The 7,756-nt window shown below is 50.3% G+C and overlaps 1 long non-coding RNA gene across 2 annotated transcripts in view; it reads right to left on the reverse strand.

Moving 5' to 3' along the window:
- Positions 1-5,536, reverse strand: part of LOC144234177 (uncharacterized) — a 19,765-nt gene extending 14,229 nt beyond the window's left edge. The window contains exons 1-2 of one of the 2 annotated variants that reach the window (XR_013335880.1): positions 5,345-5,536; positions 4,016-4,380 (exon numbers count right to left, since the gene is read on the reverse strand). This is a non-coding gene — a long non-coding RNA (uncharacterized LOC144234177). The other variant, XR_013335881.1, reaches the window with a different exon arrangement.
- Between the last annotated feature and the right edge of the window lie 2,220 nt (positions 5,537-7,756).

Consider the following 7,756-nt stretch of genomic DNA (forward strand, 5'->3'; position numbering starts at 1 on the left):
CTCCAACCCACTGTGTTAACAGAAAACCCTCTGCTGTTGACACTTGCAAATTACTACCCATGGGGGGCTGAGACTGAATGTGCAAATTTCCTCTGTTTCCCCAGAAGACCCAAGACTTGACACGCTGCCTCTGTGCTTTCCAGAAAGTCCATTCTCCCCGTCTGTGGCCGCCTTCTCCCTCTGCTCATTTCCACATCTGAGTCCTGAGTGAACACAATGGATTGGTGGGTCCCAGCCACCACGGTACAGCCAGGCAGCCTGGAAACGAATCAGGATGGGTGCTGAGTCAGCCGCGTGTGCAATCACATTCCCATTTTCCAGATGAAGAAACTGAGGTGCCAAAGAATTTGCGTCTCTTGATTCTCTTAAAGTCTGGATGCCCAGAAAGGAGCCCCACTCCTCCTGGCTTAGGAGAACTTGAAATATTTCACTGTTTTCTCTTAGTACATAAAAGCCCCAAGGTACAGAATGTCCTCCATCAAGAGACCCACCCCCAAATCAAGAAGAGACCGTAGTTCAAGGCCACTGCTCCTTCCCGGGAGCACTGGAGCCTGCCATCTCTCCTGAATTTTCTCTCTAAGCCACCATCTGCCTTCTGGGTAGAAAGGATGTGTATTAAGACCTTGCTCCTCTCTTCGGACCTCTGACCCAATTTTTGCTTGCTGCGTGAGTTCTTTTTCTTTCCCTTCCATTTCTTTGATGTTTTCCTTTGTGTCTGTAACTGCTACTCCTTATCTTTCTAACAAGGAGGCTATGATTTCAGATTGAAGTCGTTATGAAATTGCCTCTCGATTCACCTTCAAAATGGTTCCCATTTGATGCTTGAAGCTAAGCTTCCTCTTCCCCTGGGTCTGCACACAGTAGCGACATTGCAGGATGCATTTCTGCGGAAACAGTTCAGGAGTTTGCCCCTTCTCTCCGAGGCTGGGCGGGACTTCAGTCTAACCATCCTGGTGGGCGCTCCCTCTGTCGGGGTTCAGCTGTGCGCAGGTTGGACCACGGGTGACAGCGCCCTGGGAAATTCTCCTGACACCAGCTTTCTCTTCGACCTTCTCCTACCTGGAGGCACAGGTGAGGCCGAGGCACAGGTGAGGCCTCCAGGAAGGACGTGCATCGGGAAACATCATTAATGCACCAAACCAGGCACACCTTCAAGAAGGAAGGGATGATCAAGCCATCCTAAATGTATGCAGTCACTCACAAACACATCCTGAGTTCCCGGGGTGGATTCAAGTCAACAAAGCGCATTCAAATTCAAGTCCTAAAAAGGATCCTGCGTCTCGCAGGTGTGCCAGTAGTGCAAGGGATCTTTGTGACTCGGGACTGACACGATGACCTTTGCCCTCTTTCTTCTGTGCATCCAGAACACGGGCTTTGCTTGTGTAAAGGGCCCGGGTCCTCACTTCTCAAGAAAGGGGAGTCCTTTGCAGCCCCATTGGGCTACCGCAGTTTGGCCCCTCCCAGTGAGTGGGCCAGGCTTGTCATGTGACCTAGCTCTGGCCAATGGGATAGGGGAAGCCCCGCCCCACCCCGTCCCAGGAGGCTTTTTGTTTTTTCCTGGCTAAAAGGAGCCTAGCAAGGGAAAGCCTTTCTCCCTGTCCTTTACTGTATTAAATGTAGGTTGTAACTCATTGAACTGAAGCTGCCATCTGGTGACCAGGAGGGAAAGGCCAAAAGAACTTCACGGATGGAGACCCAGAGTCCTGTCCTTTAGAGTTTCTTCTTATGTGAGATCATTAAATAGCTTTACTGGTTATGCCAGGAGTGGGAGATTTTTTTTTTCTGTAAATAGCCAGGCAGTAAATATTTTCAGCTTTTCAAGTCAACGACTTGCCATCGTAGTGGGAGAGCAGATAGAAGAAATACATAACCGAGGGAGCATGGCTGGGGTTCAATAGAACTTGATTAAACTGAACTTTGAATTTCATATAACTTTCAAATGTCGTGAAGTATTTCGTCTGTGGAGTTTTTTCCCCAACTGTTTAAACTGTAAAGATATTCTCAGGTCATGGGGCTGCACCAAAGCCAGATTTAATCCCTGGGTGAAGTCAGTATCAGTGGGTTTTCAGTTACTGGAAGCCGAATGCTTTCTAGATGATTCTATCATCCGACTTCCCATTTCACAGATGATAAAGCTGAGGTTCAGAGTGGGGACACACCGCTAGTGTGTGTCAGGGCTAATCACTCTAGATCCTAGAGCTATTGACAAGTCCAGGGCTGTCCCCGGGATACAACACTGCTTCCTCCACATCTACACACCAGTGTCGGCTCTCTTTTTTCCGGGCTGTGACATTTTCTTTTACGGATGCGATTGCATTTTGTTCACACAAAATAGATCAAGGGCCAAGAGCGCACTTTTACTGAGAGCCTACCACATGCCAGGTACATGCATTATTTAATTGTACAAGTGTGGGGTAGAGATTATTAAGCCCGAGAGAGCCAACTGTGCTGTGCCCAGGGTCACCCAAAAATGGATGGGGGCTCCAGTGCCACCCGCCCTCCCTGCCATATCTCGCTTCCTCTCAGGCCCCGGGGCTGAGCCCTGCGTGTACCCTAATGAAGGCATGGCCCCTTTTCTCTGGCCATTGAATACGTGCGAGAAAGCCCTAGCAGAGAGCTCAAAGATACTTTTTTTTCCTTTCTGAAGTGCCATTCTGCTCGAGTGGGCTGCTTTTCCCAGTTCTGGGTGGAAGTAGAAAACCGATGTGGTGGGGGGGCCCGGTGAGGGACGTGGAGTGGAGTGGCGGGGGGAGGGGGACGATGCGGTTACATCATCTTGGCACTAGAGGGCAGCAAGAGGCCATGTTTCTAAAACAGCTCACTGCCTTTTCTCCCTCGATGCACGGAGTTCATTCGCAAGTTTATGGGAAACTTGGGGAAGATGTTTCAGGCTTGTATTCCAACATCCTCATTTTTCGGACGGAAAGATCAATCTCATTGGGGTCTGTTTCTTTTACTAGAATCAACCAGCTGTTAAACCAACAAATAATTGAATATTCATTGCCGCAGGTGTTAACACCACAATCGCTGCATAGGCATTGGAGGTGCAATAGGGGCAGAAAGACTTGTGCCTGCCTGCCTGGAGCACGCAGTCCAGAGGAGCACATGGACAGCGAGACATGACTGCGCCTACTATGTGGTCAGTGACTGTGGGCGAGGGGCGTAGAGCCGAAGGGTCAGGCGCAGGCACTGTGTAGAAGTGACATTTCTCCCAATCTGCAGATGAAAAGCAGCCAGGCTTTGAAGGAGCCAAGGGACAAGAATTCTGGGAATAAGGACCCACACGAGCAAGAGGGTTGGACTTGTGCTGGCGCAGCGGCGTGGCTGGGTGGAGCTGGCAAAGGAAGGCGGGGTAGGGATTCAGTGATAAGGTGATGACCGGGTACTGAACATTCACCAAGTGCCAAGCACCGTGTTGGGTGCGTTGTCTCACAAATCCATAGCCTGCATAGTATTATTATTATTTTTATAGCCTCACAGGGGTTAATACACTTGGCCAAGTCCACACAGCCCAGCAAGAGCCTCGCTGGGATGTGAACCAGGGTCTGTCTGACTCCAGCACCCAAGTTCATCCTCACTTTCCCAAACAAAAACAGAACAAAGACTAGACCCCCGAGATCTTGTCTCCTGGCGGGACGGTCCCCACAATCTTCTCCCCTCGCATCTCAGGAAAGCATCCCTTCACTGTCAGATCTGGGCAGGGGGGCAGGGAGGCGGGTGTGAAGGCAGGCATTAAACAATAGAAAGGAAAATCTTTTCTAGAAAGGGATTATTAAAGGCCAGGAAGAGGATTCTCAAAGCTCACATCAGCAATAGTCCCCGTTCGAAAACAGCGCTCACAAGAACGCACAGCTCTGGGAACACAGAACAGACCCTGAGAACCAGCAGAAGGACGCCTCGTGCCCGTGAACATTGCCTCGAGGACTGGAAAGTCCGGTGGCCGGCTTTTGAACCTGAGCCCACAAATGTATAAAACTCCGTGCACCAGCGTGACCCGCCCCAATTACAGATCTACCTTGCAGAGTTCCCGTCTGTCCTCTGATGAATGAAGAAGGCTGTGGAACTGCGGTCAGGGCGTGTATTTGATGGCTCGGGTCTGTGATGCTGTCACAGGGGAGCGGGCTTCAAGAGAAGGGAGGCTGGTCTCCTTCCCCAGCCTGGCTCCCGGGCTCCTTTCGGTCCCCAGGCCCTTGCGACACCACGCTGCCGGAGGCAGTTCACCTCTTCTGCCCTGTCTGCCCCTGTTGAAACTCTTCCAGCCTTCAGAGCACAGCCCCATCGTCCCAAAGTTGCCATCAACACTTTCTCCAGGATTCGCGGTGTCTCTGGCCCTCGGCACGCCCTCTTTTGGGATCTGCACAACCGGGCTCAGTTCTCATCCTGCAGACAGAAACACAGCACTTGGAGTTAGAAAACCAAGGCGTTGGAGAGCCTGGGTGGCTCAGCCACGTGAGCGTCTGACTTTTGATTTCCACTCAGGTCGCGATCTCCCTCTGTCTCTGCCCCTCTCCCGCTCACGTGCACACGCACTCTCTCAAAATAAATAAACATGGAAAAAAAAAAAAAAACCCGAGGCTTGACGCCCAGCCTCACTTTGGCAGTCTGCGTGGCCTTGGCCGAGTCTCCCCATCCCCAGAGCTGCTCTCAGCCAGGCTGGGGGCCTAGCTCAGAGGAGCACCGTCCCTTCCAGGAGCTACCGTTTCAATGTTTGCATCCGGAGAATGGGTATCATGCAGCTATTTCTCCAGCTGGCTGCCCACAGGAAGCAAAATAATGTACACAGAAGCTGCTTGAGAATTTGAATGTGCCATACACGCTTTGTTCCACCAGGAATTCCTCCACGGTTGTCTCATTTTTCTCTTCTGAAAATTGCGGGTAGAATGCAGATTTATTTCAGGTACATTCTGGCAGAACAAAAGACGGTGCCAACAGCCACCAGCAGCTTGGTCTCTGCATGCGGTCATTCTACCCGGAGTTTCATCTTGGCCCGGCCTTTTTCCTGCCTCTGCAACCCCGGACAAGTTACCTGAGCTCTGTGCCTCTGTTTCCTCATCTATGAAATGGGAGATGGTAACAGTCCCTGTGTCTCAGGGTCATTGCAGAGCTCATTAGTTACCTGGGGCTGCTGTCACGAATTGCCTTAAACTGGGTGGCTTCCAATGAGAAATTTTCTCACCATTCTGGAGGCCAGAAATCTAAAACCAAAGTCAGCAGGGCCGTGCTCCTTTCGAAGGCTCTAGAAGGGAAGCCTTCTTTGCCTCTTCCAGCCCCTGGTAGTCACAGGTGCACTCTGGCCTGTGGCTGCATCAGTCCACGGACTCTTGGCATTGGATCTAGGGCCCACCTGGATAATCCAGCAAGATCTTGAGATCCTGAATTGCATCTGCAAAGTCCTCTTTTCCAAATTCGACCATATTCACGGCTTCCAGGGACTACGACGCAGACACGTCTTTTGGAGGCCACGGCTCACCTCACCACAACCCAAAATGAATGTGTGGAATGTGCTCAGCACAGAGCAAGGAACACCGTCAGCACCCAGTTGACAGGGACACTTGCTGCTGTGTGCCCAGAGGTTATGTTTGGGATTGAACTGTGGAGACTTGTCCAGCACAAGAACAGAAAGCCAGATGTAGAAAGGCGGGTCACACTTCCCCTGCAGGCCTCTAGGGCTGGTGGCTCAACTCGCCACGCTGCATTTTCTAACCTGACCAAACTTGTTTGGGCCTTGACATTCCCTGGATTCTCTCTGTTCTAAACAGGCAGTTAGCAGAAACCACCAACTATCGCAAAGTCTGTAGTTTTATTCACTAAAATCAGTCTCAAGGCGACCACGGGTCAGAGGAGAGCAAGTCATGAAACAGACCACCGGGCAGGAGAAATGGCCCGCCAAGAAATGACCCACCCAAGAGGTCGCCATCTTGTTTGGTTTCAGGCCGGAGTTAGCTGGGCCTTATCAGGTAACAATGGGCATCAGGCTTAAAGTTCAAGATAGTTTTTCACTGAAGAAAAAAAAAAAAAGGGAGACTGGTTTCACCCGAAGAGTCAGTTCTATGGCTGAACCGGGTGGGGTGTGTACAAGCATCAGGGGTACATCCGTTGGAGGGAAGAATAGGAAAAAAGAATGAGCCTGAGGAGGGCAGGAGGCTGAGGGAGGTCGAGGGAGGCCCATGGAGGTGAGTCTGGGATCCTGACTCTACCGTGGTAAAGTACAAAGAGAAAGGACAGCTATGCCGGTTCCAAACCCAAAGGGCCATGTGACTGCTCAGAGCCTCGGTGTTCTCAGCTGTCAAATGGGTATCATAACAGGGAATAACCCACAGGGACGCCTCTGTGGAAACACAGGTGTTGCTAAGTGGTGCCTGTTATTATGCCCACTGCTACCATGACAAAAAAATAATGGGTGGCAGAGATGCTTTGGGGGTGACTGGTTCATTCCAGGACAGTAGAAAGACCTGAGCTCTGAGCTACGCCTGCCTGTGGTCTGTGATGGAAAGAAGTAGAAAACCTGCCTTCACAGTGCAGAAAGCATATGGGGAGGCCTCTGGACCAGCTTTGGGGGGGGCGGCTAGTTCCTGAGCCTGTAAAGTACGTTCTTTCCCAGAGCCGATTTGAGGACCGAGGGTAACATCAAAAGTCATATTTCATGACTGTTGTGTGACCCTATATTTATCCCCAAAGCCTCCCCCCTCACCCCAGAGTAACTACTGGCTGAGGTCGTTGCCAGAAGCGCCACTGAGGTAGCGATGTCAATATGGCGTCAATATGGCGCTGATGGAGCTGGCAGTCACCCCATGTTGGAGTACGTATACTCACTATTCCTTCGCCCTTCACAAGACGGAACTGCAGAAAGGAACGTCCACACCCCCTTCTCCCTACGGCACCAGCTTCTGGGACCCTTTTCCTCCTGAGGCCAAGCTGGACAGATCTGGGCTTTTTTTTTTTTTAGAGGAAGCTGCTCACGCAGCTGAAGGGAGAATCTTGAACCAAGAAGTAAGTATGATTTTAGCAAGCCTTTCGTTTGTGCCGTGGGTTCAGAATGACTGTGGTAGTTCCCTTTACTGGAGAACTGCTCATTAGCCCCAATGTAATTATTTTCTTTTAAAGTTGAGAAATATAGGTGACCCTCACAGCCACCCTTTAGATCTGTGGTAATGAACCTGCAGAACACCAAACCCAAAGGTAATAGCTTCAAGAATAAGAGAGACAAGACTGTTACACATGAAAGACAATTAGATTGATATCCAACCTCTCTACAACCTCAGTGGAAGTCAGAACATGAGTGTCACAAGCAGTGAAATGATTTTTCAAGTTCAAAAGCAGAAAATCAGAAGACAGCACTTGCTATTAACAGACTCCCTGATAGGGCATCTGGGGGGCTCAGTAGGTTAAGCGTCTGACTTCAGCTCAGGTCATGAGCTCGCAGTTTGTGGGTTCGAGCTTCGCGTCAGGCTCTGTGCTGATGGCTCGGAACCTGGAGCCTGCTTCAGATTCTGTGTCTCCCTCTCTCTGCCCCTCCCCTGTTCATTCTCTGTCTCTCAAAAATAAATAAACATTTAAAAAAAAACACCAGACCCCCTGCCAAAAGAATAGAGATACTTTCACGTCTTCCTTTCTGATTCGGATGCCTTTTATTACATTTTCTTGCCTAATTGCTCTAGCTAGATTTTTTAGTACATTATTGAATAGCAGTGGTGAGAGCAGGTGTCCTGTCTTATACCTGATCCTAAGGGGAAAACTTCCAGTTTCTCACTTTGGA

The sequence above is a fragment of the Crocuta crocuta genome, unplaced genomic scaffold (assembly GCF_008692635.1).
Source record: "Crocuta crocuta isolate KB4526 unplaced genomic scaffold, BGI_CrCroc_1.0 scaffold330, whole genome shotgun sequence".
NCBI classification, from domain to species: Eukaryota; Metazoa; Chordata; class Mammalia; order Carnivora; family Hyaenidae; genus Crocuta; species Crocuta crocuta.